This window comes from Panthera tigris, chromosome B2, assembly GCF_018350195.1.
Source record: "Panthera tigris isolate Pti1 chromosome B2, P.tigris_Pti1_mat1.1, whole genome shotgun sequence".
NCBI classification, from domain to species: Eukaryota; Metazoa; Chordata; class Mammalia; order Carnivora; family Felidae; genus Panthera; species Panthera tigris.
Window position 1 is genome coordinate 17,313,023 of NC_056664.1, and position 25,297 is coordinate 17,338,319.

The 25,297-nt window shown below is 43.4% G+C and overlaps 1 protein-coding gene across 1 annotated transcript in view; it reads left to right on the forward strand.

Annotated features, from left to right (window-relative positions):
* Positions 1-604: 604 nt before the first annotated feature.
* The window catches only part of NEDD9 (neural precursor cell expressed, developmentally down-regulated 9), a 182,126-nt gene continuing 157,433 nt past the window's right edge, over positions 605-25,297 (forward strand). Inside the window, exon 1 of the mRNA XM_042985723.1 lies at positions 605-810. The gene's annotated coding sequence lies outside the window, so the exon portion shown is untranslated. The remainder of the gene's footprint in view (positions 811-25,297) is intronic.

Genomic DNA, 25,297 nt, shown 5'->3' on the forward strand with positions numbered 1-25,297 from the left:
GACTGTCCCCTTTTACAGATGAGGAAGTTGAGGCCCAGAAAGACCAAAGGCGCTTAAAGGGTAACCACCAGGTAGTTAGCCTCAGACCAGACCACTTGTCGGCTACCCAGAGGCACAGCCAGAAGACAAAGGTTTGGGACTAAGGAACTTCCAAAGTCCTTTCCACATGCTCAGTCTAGGCCTCCATTCCACGCTGGGATGCTCCAGCTGGGTGCCTAGTGCCTAGCAGGGTGCCTATCAGTGCACAGACTCAAAAAATACTGGTCGAATGAAAAGTTGCTTCGTGTCAACTTATAGGGGAATTCTTTAGAGTCTATTAAGTCCATAAAACCACAAAACCCTGACTTGGTTGGCCTTAACATAGCTGAATGTTTGCCTCCGGGCAGCCTAGAAAGGAGTTTATGCCACTCTGCAGAATGCCATTGCAATAATTTAAAGATCACCTCTCTTTCTCAAAAGAGCAAGCAGTACCGATGAGAGCTAGATTTCTCACCTGCCCCTAAACTACATATCGCCCCCAGTGTATGAAAAAAAAAAAAAAAAAAGACACAGAGAGGAAATGAACTGAGACAACATCACTTGCAGCAACCGGAAGGAAAAACACGCACAAACCCTGTTCACAGTCTATGTGTGTGGTTGCTCAGTAGGGAAATGCTTGCAGCTGCCTTTAGAAGCGAATCTGGTGGCCGGGGCAAGATACAAGCATCGGGATGAGGCAGCACTGAGCTCCCAGCTCCCACCTGCCTGACTGGGGAGAGGGAGAGAATACCAGTGAGACCAGACGATCCAGCAGCAGTGGCTCTGCCCTGGGTAAGTTCTCAGACACTTGTTGTGGCCTGACGGGGGGTGGGACTCAGACTCTGACTTCCTGAGCTGGTATCAGACATCTGTTAGTGTTCCCCTCTGTTGACACCCCTGAACTGGAGCTGAGAGGGCCTCAACAAGTCCCAAACGTGGAAAGAAGGACTCCAGGATTCTTTCCAGTCGACCCGCAGGCACTGGCTTTAAAGCAACCTGAAACCTACATGATTCTATTTTTGAAATCATCGTGGGGAGGTGCTTCCGGGTGTGTAAGCTGGATGGCTCCTCCCCCTTGCTGCCCTCCGCAGAGAGCATACCTGTGATAACCTTGAGCTTTGGCTTCTCCTAACTTATTTCAATACTTCAAAGTGTGAGCTGTCACTTGCACATTATGATGGACTAAAATCATTCATAATGTCATTTTCGGTCCCTCTGGGACTCAGCCTGGAGGGGTAGGAAATGGTGATTGGGGATTGGACTCAGGGTTGATTGGCTCTGCAGAGAACTGGTCATCAGCATCATCTCTAAGGGCTTGGGGACAAATCACACTATGTTCTACCTGTTCGCACTGGGCCACCTCAACTTCTCCATCCTTTCTTTATTCTGTATTTACTAATTCCCTTGAGTCGTTCATTCATTCGGTAGCGTTTCTTCCACAAAGGAATTGAGGCAGCCTTTTCATCTTGGTGAAATCATTTCAAAACGAAAAACACGGACAACTTTCAAGGGAATGCCATTCGAAAAGCGTTGCATGTTGTTCAAAGCTGTGTGGACGTCGGCGGGCTGGTTTTCTGCCCTGTGTGCCCGTGATGAGAGCTGAGGGTGTGTGCTCTGGTCTTCTTAACCCCTGTTTGAGGAGCTTCCCCCCCCCCCCCCAAGAAAGTTGGTTCCCACCAGAAGTGGGTGTGAAGAGCCCATGACAGGACCCTGGGAACAAGTCAAGTGATTTTCCTCCTTGTTTCTACTTCCTTCCAGTTTGGGGATAAATTCCTTCCAATCTGCAAGGACATCCCTGTTTTAAGAATGGGGCAAAGTGGAGCAGTGGAAAGGGCAGGATGACAAATCAGCTTTGAGTTGGCGCTCCACCATTTCTCATTAATTAGTTCATTCATGGGGCAGCTGCTTTTAAGTCAAAACTTACATAAGATGAAGGAAAACGGACGTTGCCCTGCTTCCAAAAAGTTTACGGCGCGGGGGAGAAGCAGACGTTAATTACTAATTACACAAATGCGATAAGGATCACAACGTATTGTGGGGGAAGCTGATCTCGTCTGGGAGGCAGGGAGGTTTCTAGAAAGAAAATGAGACTAGAATTGAAAAGAAGGCGTAGGAGTTCACAAGGCTATGCTCCAGGCAGAGAGAACAGCAGAGACTGTTTCCTGAGGTAGGAGACCACAGAATTATCTGGCAAAATCAAGGCCAGTGTAGCGGGAGGCGAGTGGATAGTAGGTCAAATTAGCCCAAAGTGCAGCATGAAAGATGTTGCTTATTCTAAAAGCCACGGAGAAGGTAGAGGGGTTCTCCATGGCTTTTAGAATAGGTGTGGAGGACGGATGGAAAGGGACCACATCTAGAGACAGGGAGACCAATCAGAAGGTGGAGAAAGTCAGCCAGGCAAGTGTATCTACGTGAATACAGACAAGAGTGGTCGCAGTGGAGACAGAATTACACAAATTTAAAAGTCAGCTAGAAAGGAAAATCGACGGCACTTGGTGGTGGACAGAAAAGGAGAGCGAGGGGGGAAGGGTCAGAGATGACCCCCAGTTTCCCAGTTTGCACATTCAAACGGATCTTGATGCTGTTATAGCCAGTCGCTGAGACTGGGGAAGCTGGTGGGGACCAGGCTTGGGTTAGTTCAGTTCTAGAATTAATCCAAATGCAGATGTCAGTCAGGCATTCGACACTGGCCAATATCTAGAGCTCAGGGGAGAGGTCTGGGGATCCTTGGCATAGATTTGGTAATTGCAACCATGATTGTGGGTGATACATGCTTGAGGGAAAGTATCAAATGGGAAAGGAGAGGGTGGCTTAGAATCGAATCTCAAGAAATTCTAAACTTTATTTTATTTTAGTGTTTGTTTTTGAGAGAGGGAGAGAGAGAAGGAACATGAGTGGGGGAGGGGCAGAGAGAGAGCTGGCAGCCCGGAGCCCAACGTGGGGCTGGAACTTAGGAAACCACCAGATCATGACCTGAGCTGAAGTCGGATGCTTAACCAACTGAGCCACCCAGGCGCCCCAAGAAATTCTAACATTTAAATAGAGGTAGGGGATGAGGTGCCTGGGTGGCTCAGTCGGTTAAGCATCCGACTTCAGTTCAGGTCACGATCTCGTGGTTCGTTAGTTCCAGCCCCACATCGGGCTCTGGACTGACAGCTCAGAGCCTGGAGCCTGCTTCAGATTCTGTGTCTCCCTCTCTCTCTGACCCTCCCCTGCTCGTGCTCCATCCCTCTCTCTCAATAAGTAAATGAATGTTAAAAAAGTTTTTTTAATAAATAAATAAATAAATAAATAAATAAATAAATAAATAGAAGTTAGAGGAGAAGGAGCCCCCGCAAGAAGACTAGCACAGTTCCTTGAAAAGAGAAATGCAAGGGCGCCTGGGTGGCTCAGTCGGTTAAGCGTCCGACTTCAGTTCAGGTCACGATCTCACGGTCGGTGAGTTCGAGCCCCGAGTTGGGCTCTGGGCTGATGGCTCAGAGGCTGGAGCCTGCTTCTGATTCTGTGTCTCCCTCTCTCTCTCTGCCCCTGCCCTGTTCATGCTCTGTCTCTCTCTGTCTGAAAAATAAATAAACGTTAAAAAAAAAAATTTAAAAAAAATAAAATAAAATAAGAAAAGAGAAATGCAAAATTGCCACATGACCCAGCAATTCTACTCCTAGTTAAGCATCCAAGAGAACTGAAGACAGGGACTCAAATATGTTACATGTGTGCACACTTTGCTAGCAGCACTATTCACAACAGCCTGAGATGGCAAGCAGCTTAAATGTCCATCAGCAGATGAGTGGAGAGACAAATCGTGGTATGTCCATATGCAACGGAATATTATGCAGCCACCAAAGAAAAAATGAACTGCTAATACATCCCACAGCAGGGTTAAGTCTCAAAGGCACTGTGTAAAGTGAAAGACGCCAGGCACAAGAAGTACTTGATTCCATTTATATGAAATACCCAGAATGGGTAAGTCAGTAGAGACAGAGTGCAGGTTGGTGGCTACCAGTGGCTGTTACGTAGTAGAAGATTTCCTGTGGGGGTGATAAAAGTATTTTGGAGCCAGATGGAGGTGGTGTTGGCACAGCATTGTGACCATATTGAACGCCGCTGAATTGTCCTCTTGCAAATGTCTAATGTATGTCATGTGAATTTCAGCTCGATGTTAAAAAAGAAGACGACCCGGAAGGCGTAACCAGGGGTGTAGAACACAGGCTGCCTGACTTTGGGCAAATGATGCCTAAAATGATAGAGCCTCTTTCTCTGTATGTAAATGAGGGGAAAGAGCCCTCTTGGAATGCTGTGGTATGGGTCAAGCATGACACGTTTTTGAAGTTTCTAGCAGAGGAAGGGTGGAGTGAAAACAGTTTCCTACCTACATCCTTTGGGCCTCATCAGGACTGAACTAACTTCTAACAGCCTGAGTCTTTATCTCAGGACCTGAGAGCTTTCTCCAAGCCAAGTAGGGCCACTGTAATTGCTTAAAGGCAAATGAAAAGGCCCAGAATCCAACTCTCGTATGGGTCGTAAACATCCCAGCTCCCTCAGGCCTGAGTGGAATAACTCTAAGACGCATGTTTTACCGATTCCCTAAAGTTTCCACGTGAACTTAAGCTCAGTTGCCACAGGAGTAGCCGGCTTGATAACTGACCTTTTATGTGCCGTCCCTTCTCACGATTCTTCCCTGGCTTCCTGCTCTCCAGCAAGGTGTCCTGGGATCATTGGTTAAACTACCCACACTTGAGGGGGCCTGGATGGCTCAGTCCGTTAAGCATCTTGGTTTGGGCTCAGGTCCTGATCTCCTGGTTTCACGAGTTTGAGCCCGGTGTCAGGCTCTGTGCTGGCAGTAAGGAGCCTGCTTGGGATTCTCTCTCTCCTCTTTCTTTTCATCCCCAACTTGCACTGTCTCTGTCTCTCTCGGGACAAATAAGTAAACTTTAAAAGCAAACAAACAAACAAAGTACATGCACTCGAATATGAGTCAGGGTCTGCTTCTGGGGAAATTCAAGCTGCTACACAGCCCTGTGCATACTCAGGTCATGTCACTCACTGTTCCCCGTTTACTTAGGCATCTGCATTTTGATATCCCTCATATCTATTCAGGGCCATATGGAGGACGTCCTCCTCAGCCCCTTATGAGATCCTGCTTAGAGAAAGGAACCAGGTACACAGGGAGAGATCCTTTGTTTTTTTTAAAGAGCTTATTTTTAGGGCACCTGGGTGGCTTAGTCGGTTGAGCATCTGACTTTTGCTCAGGTCATGATTTGCAATTCATGAGTTTGAGCCCCGCGTTGGGCTCGGTGCTGACAGCTCAGAGCCTGGAGCCTGCTTCTGATACTGTGTCTCCTTCTCTCTCTGCCCCTCCCCTGCTCTCTCTCTCTCTCTCTCAAAAATAAATAAACATTAAAAAGTAATGAAAATAGTTTATTTTTAAGTAATCCCTACATCCAACATGGGGCTCCGGCTCACAACCCTGAGATCAAGAGTCACATGCTCTTCCAACGGAGCCAGCCAGGTGCCCCAGGGAGAGTTCCTTTAGACGTAACATGTCCTGTGCAAAACTGCATCACACCTTACTCCAAATGCCCTCCATTTTCCTTCCGCTTATCTGTCTCCTGGCAACTCCTTTGATCAAAGTTTCCAAACTGTGGGGCACCACAGGATAATTTTACATGGTACACAATACACAGATATAGCATACAATCATGCTGTCACTAGACCTTGCCACAGAAAACTTTCCCATTTTCACTCTCCTGATCATTTGAGATTGGCCTGATCTTAACATTCTCTAACCATTGGCCATTTACCTTTTTAACAAGGAGAAAGGGAGCCTTGGACTATGAGCCATCAGCAGTCAACGAGAGCCAGCTAAAATTCACCAGCATAGTTTTGTTTTCCTGCATCTGTTTTCCATGATTACCTTCTATTAACTGTAGCGGCACTGGCTATTCACCTGCAGGAGTGGTATAAACTTTCTTTTAGTATAAGTAAATATCTTCAAGTTAAAAAAAAAAAGTGAGCCGATTGAAAGGAAAAAAAAAAATCATGTTACTAATTGTGCTGGGAGCACAACTGACATGATAGACACCAGGAGGCAGGACTTTGAGAGAAGACTGGCAGAGCTTCATTAGAGCGGGAGCTCCTCAAGGCCACAGCTGAGTCTCATTCCACCCAGCACCTGCCATGTGTGCGTGCCACAGGGCCACGAACGACAGGGACGTCCTAGGCTGGGGTGTCCAAGCCACGCTTTGCTGCAGACTGTTTTGATCATTCAAATCAACACTGCACCCACGATAGCTCCCAAATATCCAGGCAGTGATGATAGCTTGAAATTGACACCCTTCCCGGCTCCATTACATGGTGGTTCTGCCCTAAGGAAGCATCCTGGGGGGTCAGAAGTAAGTCAAGCAATGGTGAAGGGAGGTAACAAGTGAAGGTATCAGTACATCCACAATTCTTTTTCACCTTCGGTTCCGACTGGAAGCTTTGGTTAATGGAGGTCTATAACTCCACTAACGTTCTCTTTGATTTTTATAAGCAGCGATTATCCCCCAAGCCCCTCCCTTCGTTTTCCAAGGAAGATGATAAATGAGGATTAATAATCTGAACAAACTTCACTTTAGGAAAAATTTTTAGGTATCGGAAAACATTTCATACTACAAAGAAGCATATGTTACGCGTGCCTACCTTCTAAATAGTAATAGAAATAAACCTTACCAACCCTTGAGGCCTGATTCATGCCCCTAGCCAATTGTATCAGTTTCTACCCATGCCCCCCACAAAGGGAACTGCTCTCTTAAATTTTGTGTTAATCATTCTCCCTTACTTTTCTTTTTAGATATGCCTCATATGTCTATAGGTACAGTTATATCATATGTGGACTATAAGTTATGTCTAAATTTATTTATATAAAAATTAATTAATATGTAATTTATGTGTATTGTATATGCTGTTTATTTTTTCCTGTTTGGTAACTTTAAGCAAATATGATCATACCATATATATCCTTCCATAACTGGAACGTGTTGGCTCAACATTGTTTCTGAAGGTTAATCCACATCGATGCAAATAGGTGTTGACGAGTTATTTTGATGGCTGTATAGCATTCTATCAAGTGGACATATGACAGTCTATTTATCATTTCTCCCCATTGACAGTGCTAGGTAATTGCCACCGATGAAGGCTCAGGGTATAATTTCAGGAATGCTCCCCAGATCTCTCCCTCTCTCATGCACAAAACACTACCAGCAGAGGCGTGAGGCCTGGCTTCATGCTAGAAACAGGCTTCCACTGGAGGTAAGAGGTAAATGAATTAGAGAACCGAGAGCCAGAAGGAAAAAGACATCAAAGGAGAGGAGGGGCCTTAAAGGGGAAGGAAGAAAGAGATAAAAATGACTCCCAGAGAGAAAACATACTCCCAGGGGTGAACTGTGCTTCCTGCAGGCACATTAAGGAAGGCTTTCACTCTCAATGTCCACTTCCCCTACCACACAAACCCTCAGTGGGAGGGTCTATGTGAATATGGACTCTACAGAAGCATCCTCCCTCAGGTCCACAGATAGACTCGGTGACTGCTAATCTCATTGCTAGATCCCCAAGAGAACCAGATTTCATGCCGTGCTCCCCTAGAGGCTTCCAGCTGATGTATTTTTAGATTCGTCTTTTCCTTAGCCTTATGGGGGGACCAATTATCTGCCACACATCAAGTGGTACCGTGTCCGTGAACCTTTTGTAACCTTTTGGCTAGTTTCCATGACGGAAATTCCCCACCCACAGCTTCACTCTAAAGAGTGGAAATGTTTAGAGGAAGTGATACTATTAATGTCTCAGCATCGCCCTGGGAAGTATTTTCCCCTAAAATTACAGTAGTAAATTGGTGCCTCCCATAACACCATCACAACACAGCTTTGACAAGTACAATGTTCTCTTGGCACCTGTTTCTCTAGAGAGATGTACAGGTGCTTTGCATCACAAGAGAAATGAAACTTTGAGGAGGTAATGCTCTCTGGTCCTCCACCCAGAGTGGAGAAATTAAGGTCAAAAGCTGTCGGAGGTGGGGAGACACCTGGGTAGCTTAGTCAGTTGAGCATCCAGCTCTTGATTTTTGGCTCAGGCCATGATCCCAGGATCCTATGATCGTGGGATTGAGGCCCATGTCGGGCTCTGCGCTGAACACGGTGCCTGCTTAAGATTCTCTTTCTCTCCCTCTGCCCCCGTCTCCCACTTGGGCACTCTCTATCTCTCTCTCTTAAATTAAAAAAAAAAAAAAGAAGCAAGCTATCTGGGTTGTGTCAAGCTATCTGGGTTGTGTCACTGGTCTGGCTTTGGCGGCTGTGGGGCCTCGGTGAGTGAGAATGATTCTTGGTAAATAGCATGTGTTGACTGATTCATTGAGAGAGCAAATGAGTAAGGCATACTGAATTAGCCAGGGTTCTTTAGACAAGCAGAGCCAATAGCATGTGAGTATATGTGTAACGATACAGAGAGCTTTCTTTTAAGGAATCGGCTTATGCTTCTATGGAGCTGGCAAGTTCCTCGGAGACCCGAGGAAGAGGTGATGTTGTAGCTGAGTGCGAAGGCAGAGTCGGCTGGCAGAATTCTTCCCCAGGGGCAATCAGTCTTTTTCTCTTAAGGCTTTCAACTGATTAGATGAGGCTCACCCACATCATAGAGGGCTATCTGCTTTCCTCAGAGTCAACTAATTTAAATTTTCATCTTACCTGACAAGTAACTTCATAGAAACATCTAGAATAATGTTTGATCAAATATGGGGATCTCTTGGCTTGGCCAAGTTGATGCATAATATTAGCAATCACAGATACCATATCTCATTTCAGAAAATCAGTTAGTTATTTGCTCAACATTAGTGAAGGGCCCCCTATGGGCGGACACTGTGCTGGGTACTGAGGATTCAACAATGAAGCTAAGTAGACAAAATCCCCATCTTTAAGGAAATCATGCAGAAGAGATGCCCAAGGAATTAAAATCCCTTGTAAGATTTATGCCTACAAGAAGCACTACAAATACAACATGAGCCAATCAAATCCAATTTACTTGATAATATGGTGCTGGGATATAATAAGGTTGTGTCTTCATGGAATTCCTGGTTGAGGAGGGACCTCAAATATAAATTATAGAACGACCATAAACATATTTCAACAATCACACACAGCATGCTATCCATTGTACAGCTTTCTAGAGTACATATAATTCAGTTATAAATGACAGTGAGGATTAACCAATTGCATACAGCTGTATTTAAAATAAAGTGACCGAACTATTTTGTACATAGTTTTTTTTTTCATTTTTCTCTATTTTTATGGCAAGATGGATAAAAGAACCACTTAATAAAGGTGTTATGATTTGAGAAGCACTGATTTGGAAAGGCTCAGCTAGGACTGTTTGATGATATTCCTTTGGTTGTTTGCTTTAAGTTATTTACTTTACTGGCCTCTGTTTTCATTGCACTCTTGGTATTTTGTCTGAAGCAAGGGCAGTTATTAGAAATAAAGGGATTAGTTCATTTTATTTAGAGCTGAGAATCCATTTTTTAATTAAAAGTTTTTTTAATTGTTTATTTTAAGAGAGAGAGAGAGAGAGAGAGCAAGTGGGGGAAGGACAGAGAAAGAGAGGAAGAGAGAGAAACCCAAGCAGGCACCCCGCTGTCAACACAGAGCCTGATGCAGGGCTCTATCCCACGAACCATGAGATTATGACCTGAGCAGAAATCAAGAGTCAGACACTCAACTTCCTGAGCCCCCAGGCTCCCTGAGAATCCATTTTTTAAAAAAGTGATGAGGTTATCTGTGCCTGCTTGCTAAGTGCTGTATGTGGCTCTGGGCCTATGAGCCTAGGCATAACTTACACTCTAAGAGCATTGGTATTTTACTGGGATATTCGAGGGCCACAAGCTAGGGGTTATAATCCTATCCAAGTATCCTTGTGCCCTTTCCAGCCCTTACCAAAAACTTTGATTGGTATACTTCAGACAGTGGAATTTTACTGAAGAAAGAAAGCATCATGACACTTTATCACGGATTATCCACCCCCTCTCAGGAAGCTTACCCTCAAGCTGAGGAAAAAACCATACATTTGTTTGCAAAGCAAAGACCACACTTAAAAGGCCGCTAAGTGGCCTCCTTAATGTTCCCCTAAAAGGCCAATTATGCACCCGACTCAGGACTTCTGCACTGGAAGGACCTTCTGAGTCTTACTTGCCAGGCTCCCCCCTTCCCTCAGCAATCAGGTCACACCTTATCACACTAGTCTTCCCTGACCATTTTATATATAATAAATATATATATTTATATATATTATATATTTATATTTTTATATGTAATAAATATATATTTATATATTATAATATATTATATAATTATATATTTATATACATATAAATATATAATAATATAATATATAATAATATTATATATTTATATATATTTATATATTTATATATATTTATATATATTTATATATAATAAATATATATTATTTATATATAATAAGTATATTTATTTATACATATATATATATGCCTCCAACACTCCCGCCATTACCTGCACTTACCACCACCTGCCACTGTAAATACCTGCGTATTTGCTTATTTTTTGTTTACTCCCCTGGACTTAGTTTTTTTTTTTAATATTCTTTTTTTTTTTTTTTTTTAACTTTTTTTTCAACGTTTTTTATTTATTTTTGGGACAGAGAGAGACAGAGCATGAACGGGGGAGGGGCAGAGAGAGAGGGAGACACAGAATCGGAAACAGGCTCCAGGCTCCGAGCCATCAGCCCAGAGCCTGACGCGGGGCTCGAACTCACGGACCGCGAGATCGTGACCTGGCTGAAGTCGGACGCTTAACCGACTGCGCCACCCAGGCGCCCCTCCCCTGGACTTAGTTTTGTTCACTGCTGTGTCTCTGGCATTGATAGGCGCATAAGAATGGATGGATAAACAAAGGAGTGAGTGAGTGAGTGAGTGAGTGGATCACCAAGTGAGTGTTAGAGGCCAGTGTCACCATGAAGAAGGAGAGTTCTTCGAGTCAGGAAGCCTGCTCGGGAGAGCTGAGGCTCAGATGGCCGGCCTCGCGGAGGGGGAAAGATCTAGAAAAGCATGAGGAGATTGTGAGGGGGAATAAGAGGCGGTCTGAGCAGCGCATCGAGGTGGCTGTGCACCAGGACGCTCCTGGGGGACCTGCAAGCTGGTCCCTTTGACTTGCGTGCAGATGGTGGGAGGGCAGAGGCAGGAGACACCCCCCCTCGCACACTGAAAGAATGGGGGCCAGGCCTGGTTGTCCCTGGTGAGGGGCCAGGAGCCCGCCCTCTTGGACTGCGCATGCTGGAGGCAGAGACAGGCTTTTCCTCAGGAAAGCAAATTTGGACCTGTTCCAGTATTTGAATAACAGCCTGATTGAAAAGCAGAGTTCATCTCGATAGAGCAGAGCAAAGAATGTTTTGGGCCTGAGCAGTCTTCAGAGAAAATATGGCTGGCTGCTTGCTTCAGCCATAGGAAAAGTTCAGGAATTGTTTCGTGTGATGCCTTCCTCCAAGCAGGCCCGTGATCGGCCCTCCTGGGTCCCTGCCAGCCTGATTTAACAGCGAAATGTCTATTTCACAGTTAAACAAAGTGTTGCACGGAGAAATGGGCTTTTACATGCATGAGTTAATACGCGCAGCAGTAATATTCCTTCAATAATACCCACTTAGAGAAGTGCTGGCCTTATCTATGTCTTATTTTCTCTCTGCTGAATAATTTATTTCTTAATGGCACGGAAGAGCTACCTGACCCAACACTCTCTTTTTGACTTCAACCTAGCATGTGTTTCTTTATTTTGCGGTGATTTGAAATGCAGTTGTGCCTGATATCGAAAGTGTGAACACCGTCACAACGTCCGTCAGGAAGATCCTCATTATAATTTGGGAATCCACACTTACGGATTACTATGCTTCTGGGGTTTTGTGTGTGGTTTTTTTGTTGTTGTTGTTGTTTATTTAAAAATTGTTTTTAAGTTTATGTATTTTGAGAGGTGGGGCAGGGGGGAGAGGGGGAGGGGGAGAGAGAGAATCCCAAGCAAGCTCCCCACTGTCAGCATGGAGCCCGACTCGGGACTCAAACTCACGAACCATGAGATCACGACCTGAGTTGAAATCAAGAGTCGGATGTTTCACTGAGTCACCCAGGCACCCCTATGCTACTGTTCAAAAAGAATAAAGGTGATCTATACCACAAAGATACAAAAAAAAATGTGGACTAAAATCAAAGCAACAGATACAATAGAGCATAGAGTATTAGCCTATTTTTAATAAAATGAGGACTATTAGCTATCTTCTTGTAAACCACAACAACAAAAGGGATCATCAGAGTTCAGGAAATGGGCAGATCCAGGAGACTGGATAACCAGTGGAATACTTAAGAGGGCAGCTCTGGAGCCAATGGCCTGGGTTGAAATCCCACCTCTACCTCTTTCCTGTTGTGTGGCCTTGAAGAGGTTACCACTGTACCCTTCTGTTTCTCCATTTCTCATCTGCAGAAGGGAGGTAAGAGCAGTAATACCTCACTCGGTGGGGTTCTTTTGAGTCAGTACGTGGGTTTGAGGGCTCTATGAGTCAATATATGCAAAACACTTAGAGCTGTGTCTGACGCATTAAATGCTCAGTACGTACTGAGTATGAGGAAGAAGAGGAGGAGAGAGAATAAGTTTTCATAAAAGAGAAGGGGCCTAAAGAGCGAATAGGGTTCGACAAGAGAAGAACGCCAGAAGAGAAGAGCGTGCAAAAACAAAACCCAAACACTTCTCGGATGAATAAAATAACCCAATTAAATTCATCTCCACCTCTGTAAAGAAGGTCAAAATGATATTTCATTAGCTAGATGATAAACATGAGCTCATAGGTATAAGTACTGAGATGAAATATAAGGAGGGTATCCTTTGTCCTCGTGGAGATCAGCGTGCATATCAGTCACCAGTCAACAAATATTTATGGATTCCCTACAGCGTGCTGAGCTACGTTGGAAATAGTACCAATAGTCCCTGCCAGCATGGGACTTTGTTCAAGTGGGCTTAAAGTCAGAAAACTACTGGGATGATTTCTTTCATTGTATGTTGATTTGTAACATACCCAAGTGTTTTAGTGGTTACCCCCGTGTGACTCAAACAGAAAAACAAAATCGTTGTATTTACCTCTTTAGAGACATAGACAACCCTTGATTTTCTGGGCTTGTGAGGAATCCCAGGAACTGATAAATGACATAATGTTTATTTTATCTGTAAGTTAAACAGATCGTCATTGCTTTGCCTTCTAAGTTGAAAACCTTACTCCATCTCTTGGGATTCCTAGTTGTCCTACATTCCTATCCCCGCTTCTCAACTTGCAAATGGCCCCATGGGCCCAGGGGAGAAGCAACATCCAGGTGACGCGCAGGACGTTCTAAGCAGTCCCTTGGTCGTTGAGCTGGGAGACATTGGCAATCACCTCGTCACCCTCACCCGGTAAAATAAATGCAAGTGAGTCCCTGAAACACAGAGGCTTCTTTTTTTTTTTTTTTTTTTTTTTTTTTGCTTACTACCCCTGACCACACTTGAGGAGGCATTTTGAGGACCAGGATCCAGGCTTACAAATCTCTGAGGGTACAGACAGGGGGGCCAGGCATTTCAGAGCTCTGCAGGATTTCTTTGCAAGGGGTGCTGTGTGGAAGGTGCCAAACAGCTAGTGGCTAAATTTAAGAAATTGCAGTAATTAATTGGTCCAAAGAGGTATCACTCACTCTCAGGATCGCACTGCCAAGAATTGAGCTGGGGAGTTTGGTCTCCAGGGAAGAGTTAAAGATCAGACAGGAACCATTACAAAAATTTCCACTGAAAAATAAGTTCCTTGTAAGAGAAGCTGACAGGCTTACTAATTGCAGCTTACTCTGAACTTAATGAGTCTGTATGCAGCATTTTTGAAGAGAGCGCAGAGTGTTTGAATGATGGGGAGCAGAGCGGGGGGGGGGGGGGGGGGGAGGGGCGTGAAGGGCTCCGAGCAGATGAATCTGAATCTAACAGGCATGATAAGTGCCTTAGAATAATGATACATTTTAGAGTAAGCTGCATTGGGAAGTGACGCAACTTTGCTTTCTCCAAGATTCGTACCAACAGCAAAGATTGATAAAACACATTTGTGCTGCTGCTGTGTTTTAGAAGTTCAACCACATAATAACTGTAGCAGGCACATCACACTGTGCTGCTTAAATCTCAAACATTGCCTTGATGTAGGATGATCACAATAGAAAGGAATGTTATTTTTATCCAGCCATTGGTGAGGGTGTTGACTTCCTTAATCCAAGAAACTAAATCACTGGCCACTCCAGAGACTCTGACCTAAGTCTTCATTGATGCCCAATCACCTTTTAGACCGCTGCGTGTGGTTTTTAGCAGACCAACCCAGGAGGAAGGATTAAGCTGCTACAATGAGGAAAAGTTAATATTTTGATTGGTCATACAACTGAGTTTATTGCAATACCCTTTCCATTTGTAATTTAGCATTAAAAGGCTCTACGCTTGAGGTAACTTACCCTCCTTTCTGAATGCTCAATACAATGAAAACTAGGTTTTTATTTCACATTTGATTTTTCTCTTCAGTCTTGGTGATAGCTAACGTTATCGGAGCGAAACATTCATAGCTAACATTTAGGTACTAATTTACAGTTCAGTCAGCACATTGACCCACATCATCTTACCCAATGTCTACTGGCATCCTGGGAGCATTATTATATCCCCCACTCTACCAATGATGAAACTGAAATAGAGATAGAATCAATGAGGTAACTCATGTAAAGTTGGGCAGGTTGAGCACCAGATATAGCTAGGACTGAAACTCGGGTTTTTTCACTGAGTCATTGGCTTAAAAGAGTTTATCCAATGACCAGGCAACTCTTCCCAGTGGATCCTGACAGTGTACTTGCCTTTGGTGTGAGGACATTGATTTTTCTTAGATGAAAATACACTTTATTTCAAGATAGGAGGTTTTGGTCTTTATTTACACCTCTTCCATATTGCTTACATCCTGCTGACCAGCAAGGGCCAAGATTTCCCATGGGAACGTCTGCTGTACAGGTAGGTCCCATCTCCTTCTTTTGGCACTCGTTGTGACCAAGTCCTCTTTCCAGCTATCTAATATCTGTGGGCTCCTTCCGATTTTACTTTGTCAAAACGCGCTCACAGGGAAGGATTTGATCTCATTGATTCGGCATCGCCAGGCCACTGCTCACCCACCATTTACACTGTAAGTCATATTTCTTCCTACGAAATAGGAAGTTTGTTTCCCTACTGAAAGGGATTCGGAGGAGGAGATGGAGAAGATGAGGTTTTACATCAAGGGCATCTTCCATTACCGTCCAAATTCTGCCATGGAGGTGTAGTGAGCTTTAGCCAGCTCAGCTCTGAGTAGGACATCTGGATCTATCGACTAGGGCAACACAGCAAGTTGCCATACATTTGCTCTGACATATAGCCAACAGGCATTGAACAGAAAGAGTGGTTTTTCTTTGAAAGCAGTGCAAGAATAAGTCTGTGGAATGCTAGGGTCATTCCGTTTCCTCAAATGGAAAGAGACTGGATGTTTCTACATTAACTAGGGGGGTTGAAATGTAGGAAGGGGTGATTGAGAAATAATTTTAGCAACCAGAATGTTAGGTATTCTGCTGCAAGACAATGTGTTCCCGTCTGGGGGACGGGTGGTAGAAAATAGGGTGACCATGATGAAAGGGGCTCAACCCAAGCTGCCCAGCCCCTCTCTCCTTCTTCTGCTTCAGTTCTCCTAAACACCCAGCCAGCTCTGCTGAATTTATCACCACAGTGTCCAGCCCCTCCGTGCTGGACCCAAGGAGAGAGAAGAGGCAAGGGAAGAGGAGAGAAAGCATAGAGGCTCCATTTGGCATAGAAAGCAAAAGTCTTGTTATAAACATTCTTGTCTAAAAAATAGTCATTGGGTCACCTGGATGGCTCAGTTGGTCAAGGGTCTGACTTTGGCTCCGGTCGTGATCTTGCAGTTTGCGAGTTCAAGCCCTACATCGGGATGTCTGTTGTCAGCACAGAGCCTGCTTCAGATTCTCTGTATCCCTCTCTCTCTGCCCCCTCTCCTGTTTGTGCTCTCTCTCCCTCTCTCTCTTTCTCTTTGTCTCTCTCTCTCAAAAATAGAATAAACATTTAAAAACATAGTCATGGAGTTGCATACCATTCCCCTTCCTTTTCCCTCCTCATGGATGTTTCAATTTCTTGGAGACATTCTATGTGTCATTGAGCTATGGGAAACATATGGTAGCTTTCCTGGGTAGCGGGCAGAAGAGATAGAGGGCTTGGTGCCTCATAATATGATATAGTTTCATTGAGCATTTAGTATGTTCTGAGCAAACATATCTCCTTTGACTCACAATCCACCAATGAGGGAAGTATTATTATTATAAGTTTAGAGGCTCCCCAGGGGGAAACAAGGGCTCTGTAGCTATCCTGCCTGGGTTCAAACCCTGATGGTGCCATGTGCCTGCTGTGTGACCTTAAGATGTTTGCTTAAACTCTCCACGAAACCGCCTCCTCACCTTTAAAACTGAGATGATAATAATGTCACACACGTGTGCCATGGATCCCCAAGCCCGCCCCGTGTGATGACTCACTAGGGGGACTCAGAGGACTCAGCATATAGTCATATCCATAGCTAAGACCCATTATGCCCAATGGAATCAAGCTGAAATAAGCAAAGGGAAAAGTACATGGGGCAAAGTCCAGAGGAAACCAGGTACAAGCTACCAAGAATCCTTTCCCAGAGGAGTCACGCAGGATAGGCTTAATTCCTCCAATAATGAGTCATGACAGGTATGAAATGGTGTCTACCAGGGAAGCTCATCAGAGACTCAAGGCTAGAGTTTTGATTGAGGGCTGGCCACTTAGGCATCCTCTGTCTGGAACATAGCAAAATTTCAAACCCCAGAAAGGGGAGCAGGTGTTAACACAAACCACATTGTTTTTACAAACAGCTACAGTAAGTCATTCTTATCAGGGAATGGTGAAACCTTCGTGAAATCCAAGTTCCTAGATGCCAGCCAAAGGCCAACCTTTCAAACAGGGCTTTCTAAGGATAGCAGCCCCAGACCTGCTGTGTTAACTCTTCTCTGTACATCATCTCATTGGATTGTTGTGAATTTAGATGAAGTAAAATACATTCAGTGCTTACAACAGTGTCTTTTTTTTTAGTTTGTTTATTTTAGAGATAAGTGAGTGGAGGAGGGGCAGAGAGAGAGAGATGGAGAGAGAGAATCCTAAGCCAGCTCCCCACTGCCAGTGAGGAGCCCAACGCAGGGCTCGAACTCACAAATCTTGAGATCATGACCTGAGCTGAAGTCAAGAGTCGGACACTTAACCTACGGAGCCACCCAGGTGCCCCACAACTGTCTTATACTTGGGAAGCCCTAAACATTTTTTAGCCATGACTATTAAATGGAAAAAAAAAAGTTGCTAAGATTTAGAATAACTATGAAACCAAGATTATTCCATCAGGAATCTTAATTCACTTCTACCCGACCAGAAAACACTCATGTATTTATTCACGTCACACTAGCATAAGCCAAAGAGTATCCTTCAAACCCCAGCTAGAAATGGGGGCAGTATAAGTCCCTCCCTTCTCAGGCCCACAGAAGCTGGAGCCTTGAAGTGTAGCTGACTGTTTGGAAGAAATAATTTCCTCAAAATACACACAATGCCACACTACGATGCGGAGCCCTTCTTGGTCAAACATACTCCTAGAGTCTAGTACTTTAATGTCCCAAACGAGCATAGTTTGGACTTACCACAGCCCTTCCCTCCTACTCAATTCCCTATACTTTGTTGATGTCCCTTATTTTTTCAGGATATGTATTCTTAATGCTCCAAGAGTTTTCTTTTATGACCTCTAGATGGTGAATCTTCACATGATAATTGAAGTCATCCAATTGTACATCGTTTTCAGGCTTACACAAATCCTGGCAAAGCAACTTCCCCTGCCTACCCCCTCCCAGGGCTAAGCAATTAATCACAACTTTACATCACAGAATTCCCTCTACCTCATCTTTCACCAGGTTTTCATGTCTTTGGCTCTGCAAACGGGATGAGCAGGAGAGTATCCCACAGGTGGCTGTGAATGCAGTGTAGACAGCTGTGGCACAAGTTAATTCAGCTGAACTAGAGAAACCTCTGTATTGAAACAGAGTCTCTCGATTGAGAGGGATATTTTAGTCAAAAAAAGGATTTGGAAATTGGTCAGGGCTAGCTGAATCCTTTGAATTTTGCCTCAATAGTTAGATTCTATGAGAGAAACTTTGTAAGGAAGGAATTTTCGGTTAAAAAAGTGCACTATCAATGGTGATTGCCATATCATCATAGAGTATGATGAAACCAAGAGTCTTGGCACAATAGTTTATTTCAACATTAGGACAGTTGTTATGTATCTGTCTCGTCCAATAAATGAAGCTTTTGTAAACGTCTTAGTCATTTCTGTCCCCTATAAAGCTTTGCATAGAATTTATACATAGTGAATGGTCAGTAAAGATCTGTTCCTTTAACATTCAATTCCTAATGTATTGCTATTAATAAAAGAGGTTCACCTTTGACTTGGTGGTTTATGACATATCCCAAGTGTGTAGGTGTGTATTTCCTGGATGATTATCATCAGCCCAGTGCCAAATTTTGACATCTACATAATCTCTTCCTCCAGTGAGAAAAGCAAGCAAGAGAAGGAAACTAAAATGAAAGAATAACGTGACCCGGGTTGTTCACTTTCATAATTTGAAGAATAAATCATGGGACCCAGAAAAAAAAGAAGTGAAGCTCAGAGAACATCGAGGTCAAAGTATTCATTGCGGCTCTGGTTGCTAGTAGCTAGGCCCAAGGGTGCTACCGAAGGACTTAAGACATGCAGAGAAGAAGGGAGACCTAGAGCACACAAAGCAGGAAGACAGATGAAATGGGAGGCTGTTAGCATACGACCATCCATCAAGACTTCATTTTTCTCCCTATATAATCTCCCAACTATCCCCTGAATATCTGTGTCTTCACCATTGTCCAGACTAATTTCCGCTTTCTACCCACGTACCAGACTTACCTCACATACTCCTTCTTTCTTGACATCTTTTCTTGAATGTTCCAGCCCCTAGCCCCCAGTGCTTTCTCCCTCCTTCAAATGTACAGCTTCCCTTGTTAATATTAGATATTGCTTCTTAGGGTCACACTTAGATTACGTATAATCTATTATACATACATTAGACATGTATGAATATATAATTAGATCATATATATGCATAAATGTATATATGCATGTATGCATATACGCATATATAATTAGCTCATATATAATTATCGATGGAGATTATATATTTATATATAAACATATTTTTAAACATTTATACATAACTATATTTTTATATAGTTATATATAAATATTCTTACATATTTATATATAACTATATTTCTATATATTTATGTGCACATATATGCATATATAATTAGATCATATATAATTATCAGTGGAGATGATATATATTTATATATATAAATTTTTTTGCTACACTTCGAAGTTTCTGTTTTTAATAGCAACAAAAGATTCTTTCCTTAATGAAATCTTTTCATATAATTCACATTATGAATCTTTGACTATAACATTTAATTATCACATATGAAACAAAGTACCTCACTTTTACATCATTAATTGTTTATAGTGATTTAAAACATGATGGGTTTTTTTTTCCTTCTTTTTAGATTTGGAAATTTCTTTTTAATTGAGGTATAGTTGACACACAATGTTCCCCTAAGTTTCTTAACAAAAACTGACAGGTTTTTTTTTTTTCTTTCTCAGCAGCAACACGCATTTCTTAACCATCTACTGTGAAGAGGGTAAAAAGAGGGCACCATCTAAGGTTTGATCAGATTTTAACCAGGATCCCCTCTCCTCCAATTCCTACCTCAATGGTACTGCCGTCCAAGCACAAAAGTTTCCTTTAGCAAAACCCAAAACCAAGCTTGCTAAAGGTGGCTTGCTTTTTTCCAGACCAAGAAGCTTGATTCAGGAGATCATGCCTCCACTCTTTCATTGAATAAGGCTTGAGTACCCCAAAAGTAAATGGCACTAAGAAAAAGTGCCTCGTGTGTGTACACACAAACGAGCTTACACATCAGTAGGATTTGGCCAGTCTCTTGACTTTGAGTGGGCAACTGTGCTGTGTACCCTTTCTGTTCCTGCCATACTACTCTCCTGTTGTGAAGATGTCAGCTTCTCACAAAAGATCCACGTAGGCATGGGGTGGTACCCCTTCCTGGCTAAGCAGTGACCACACCATTCTGATTTGTGAGGATTGTTTCATTTCCTCCTCTTCCCCACACTCTTGAAATTATTAGCAGACTCTTGATCCTGCTCTCCTTTGGCTGCTATTTTGCTGATATCTGGTGTGCATTGTAGTTTAACCCTTTCTCATATGTCATGCCCTCTTTACCTGGAGTGAAAGGTTTCTTTTGCGTGATGTCTCCTTAATCTATCCATACTTCTCTGTTGGGTGGCACTGGAGACTGAAGCTTCTTCCAACAGCAGTTCCCAGGAACCAGAGAACTTGGAGCTGGGAAGGACTTGTGTTGCCCTGCTCTGTGACACACTGGCAACTGAAGCCAGCAGAATCCTAACATGTGATGGGCAGTTTCACTGTGAATTTCACACCCATCTCTGCTGATAGAAGAGCATCCTCCCTTTGTCATGATATAGGCAGAAGTTTCAGAAAATTATTTCATAAGGCCTATTTTCCCCCCCATACTGCCTCAAGATGTGGTTTGTCCCTCAGTGGCATGAGACAAGTCTCAGAAGAGTAGGTATCTGGAAACAAAATGGCACACCAACATGGTAAGCTCTCTTGACTAGAGATCTTCATGACAAAGATGGTGTTTAACAGATTGGATGCCAACCTTATATGATAGATGTCTCTAAAGCCTGGGGTCAACAACATGTGGCAATTTATTTGGAATATTTGGGATATTATGAAACAGAACATTTTTCAACTCTGCCTAACAATGGTTGAAGCAGCTCTTGAGAAACTGCTGTAATGACAACCAAGCATCAACACGGAGGAATATGTCCAGAAGGACATGAGTAAAAGTCAAGTTCATGCAGGAGAATGAGGGGAACTTATGAGATAACTTTGAACTGGCTTATATGCAGTTATCTCTTTAATGTGAATTTACCAAAGTTTCACTCACCAATATGGACTATGATGAAATATAAACAGTCAGGCACTTGTTCTGTAAAGCCTATTGGGTATGTCTTCATAATGCCAGAACCATTAGGTAGAAACTTCCTCCACTCTCTTCCTCCATTTCTCTTCGGAGAAATCCGAACATGATCGGTGACTTCTTAGATTCCTGAGCAAAGGCTCATTTGCTTCTGGATTCCAGGGGTAAACAGGCTCTATTGGAAACTTCAGTCTGCTTCTTCAACAATTTCCTACATCGAGATATATGTATATTTCCTTCTCCCTGTGCTCCTCCACCCCCACCCCAAAAGAAATCCTTTCTGGCTTTCTTCCTGTAACTCATCTGACTTAGGTTGCTGAGGACTTGTCTTCCCACATGGCAGGAACTTTGTATTCTCTCTGTTATCTACAGAAGCCCATTCAAGTCCCTCAAAGCTTTACAAACTAATGTGTCTCTTACAAAATATTTGATCCTGACCCATCATAAAAAAGATGGACTTTTAGGACTGCCTAGTTTCCCCCCTAGCAGTGGTAATATGCATCATTAAGCCAAGATACTTTTGCCTTCTCACTCTGTTGCCTGCAATGGTGTGAACTTGGCTTCTTCCTATTTGAATCTCTTCAGTCTCTATGAATGGTGGGAGTTGTTTTCAACTTCTCCTTGCGACACCCTTCCCTGACCATCACACACACACACACACACGCTTTGTGAACTGAAAAACTATCAACATCTCAATTCAAAGTCAAGAGGCACTCATGAAGATTGAATTGCAGGCCATGTTTCCTCCCTCCTCCCACACCCCTCCCCACCACCACCCACCGTGTTTCTGAAAGCCTGTAAGAAAAATACCCCATTTCCCTCTAGACTGACTTGACTCTTCAAAGGGAAAGTCAAAACTTTTTCAGCCCTCAGTTTTAGTTATTATTATCTAACACAATATTTTCCTGTCAGTCAGGTTCAGAGGTTTTTCCTGCAACACCCATGTCATTACCACACTGAAAGAGTTTTGGAGCCTTCTAGATCACACATGGCCAAGACAGACCAGTTTGCACCAGAGAACCGTTCCACACTGGCAAGCATTTCTGCCACCATGGCATTGGGGGGAAAGGCAACGTTCCCATCATGGTGTTGGCATTGTGGAATAGCAGAGTGACTGCTCCTTTTAGTTGCTGACTAGTCACCTCTGGAGCTGAGGCCCATGGGGACCGCCTGAGTAATGGGCAGAGAAGGCCGCTTTTGTTCACTGCCCCAGACTTGGCCATTTAGCCAGGCTGCTGTTGTAGAGCTGACCTAGAAGGGATTATTTCTCCATAATGATATGCCCTGATCAAAAGCAAACCCTGTTTCCAGGGAGGAGCTGGGATGGTCCTCTGTTTCCTGCGTTGGGGGCACATAGTCTTGTTTTCTGGGGTAACTAGACGGTATACTGACTAAACAGCTATCTGCAATATTATCATGGTAGCAGGAGTCTGAAATAAAGAGATGGAATCTTTACATTTGATTATTATTACTATTTGTGGGTTTCTGGGCTCTGTTTCTTGCTTCGAGTAGTTACGTACAAGGTACAAAGCCACCTAAACACGATCTGAATGTTCCTGCAGAACTTGGACAGTGTACTCCCGTATTTAGCAGCTAATAGTGGTCAGTGGCTTTCTTTCTTTCTTTTTTTTTTTTTTTTTTTCAAACTTTGTTTGGGGTGTGTCTGGGTTGAGGTCTGGACTGTGGTCACATGTAGATCTCTTTAGTACAAGAAACATTTCTTGTACTAACGAGGATGGGTGGGAAGACGGTGCCAAGTGCCCCACAGCTGGTCCAGCACCCACAGAGAAGAAACACAAGCCGAAGGATGCAGGCATGATTCGGGGCCCCGCACAGCCCGAGCAGGGATTGGAGTAGTCATTCTTGGGCTTCCAACATGATGACAAGTTTACCCACAGAAATGAAAGAGTTACAGCAGTCAGAGTATGTTTAGGAAATGTCCTGGCAAGTCCATTTATAGGTTTAAATATAAAGACATTGAACATTTACATATAAGCTAAAGAAAGAGAGGAGCTGGTGGGTGAAAAGCAAATCTGCCAGCCTTACAGAAAGAGAGTGACAGGCAAGCAAAATGGAGTCTTGGGGAGAGTCCAATGTGCATGGCTAGAGGCCCCAGGACAGAATGTGGCAGTGACCTCATTGTATTTAGCACAAAGCTCCTAAATCCCAGAGCAGGAAATCCTGTTGTTCCCCACCCTCTCCTCAGCAGAGGTCCCATGAGGCAGTGTTCCTTAGATAACCAACACAAATCTTTCTTACGTGCTAAGGGGGATAGGTCACGGTATTCTTCGGAAAGTGGTGGGAGGGTCACTGTCATCAATGAAACGTTTTACCCACACATTGTTTCATCAATAATTTACCCAGTACTATGCCAGGGGGACGTGAGAGGGGGTGTTACAATGATTACGAACATTCAAGAGAACAGAGAAGACACTCAACTAAGTTTATTATGGTCTACAATGACGCCTACCTGTGCGCGTCAGAAATGTGAAGTGCCCGTTCTGCCCCAGCCCTACTTGAAACAGAAGCCCTGCAGGTGGGGTCCCTCTAGCTGTTTGAACAAGCCCTCCTGATGCATGGAAAGTTAAATATGTAATGGAAACAGTACCTCAAACAATGGTGCGTCTTGGCCATTTGTGAGGTGTGTGGAAAGTGATTTATTATTAACGATAGTTAACATACCAACATTTGTGAATAATTTATATCTATGTCACCTGAAAAGATTTTTAAAAAATACAGATCTCTGGCTCTGCCCGATTCTGGCTGAGTTGGAATCTCCGGGTGTGGTGGCTAGGAATGTATGTCGTTTTAAAGTTCCCCAGGTGACTGCAATGATCAGCCAGGTGCAGGAACCATGGTCTGTAAGAGCCATTTTCCCTGTAACAAAGAATATTAAAGTGGAATTCTAAAGGGTGGTCCTGCAAAGAGCAGGTTTCCCTATCCCCAACAAATCTCAGGCATATTATTTTAAATTTTTAAAAATTATGTTTAATTTGATTTTTTTAATTTAATTTTTTTTATTTTAGAGAGAGAGAGAGCATGAGCAGGGGAGAGGGGCAGAGGGAGAGGGAGGGAAAGAGGGAGAGACAGAGAGAGAGGGGGAGACAGAGAGAGAGAGAGAGAGAGACAGAGAGAGAGAGAGAATCTTAAGCAGGCTCCACACTTAGCATGGAGTCCAACATGGGGCTCGATCCCACAACCCTGGGTTAATGACTGAGCAGAAATCAAGAGTTGGAAGCTCCACCGACTGCCATGGGCAGATTCTTTTTTTTTTTTTTTTTTTTTTTTTGAGCAGAAGAGAGATTCCTCTGACCAAAGCAGAAGAGATTGCTTGCCACCCTTTTACCTTTTGCAGTGACCACTGTAACTCTATGAAAACCTGGAACTCCCTGATGGACCATCCAGTTTTGCCCAGGCCAAGGTGATTCTGGGAATGGGAGACTGTCAATTTCAAAACAGGGACAGTACCACTGGACAAACCAGGACAAGTTGGTAGCTCTAGGTCAGAGCCCAGATGAAACCCACACTTCTTGCCTTTGGGATGGTCATTTTATTATTATCACGATTCCATATTACTACAAGAAGAATTCAGTTTACTGGTCTTTTTTTTTTAACTTTTATTTCCCAATTCCAGAAGAATTTAAAAGAGTAATACCATCATTTTCTATTTGGAAATACTCTTAAATTATCTAAAATGCTTTCAAAGCTATTCCTATGTTCACATCTGTACTTTAGAAGCCCTTGGATCCAATATGTCATACATTACATCTTGTATATTCTGTCTTCTACATATTTTGGTGGTATTCTCTGTTGTCCTATTTTGCCTTGCTCAGGTCTGTGTGTTAGTCAGAACTCTTTAGGTTTCCAAGAAACCTAACTTCTAGTGGCCTAAGAAACTACAGGGCTAGAATTATTAGCTCACGTAACAAAAAAGAGCTTTAGGCACAGCTGGATACAGGGGCTCAGTCTCATCAGGACTCTCTCTCCATCCCTGAGCTAACTCAGACAGG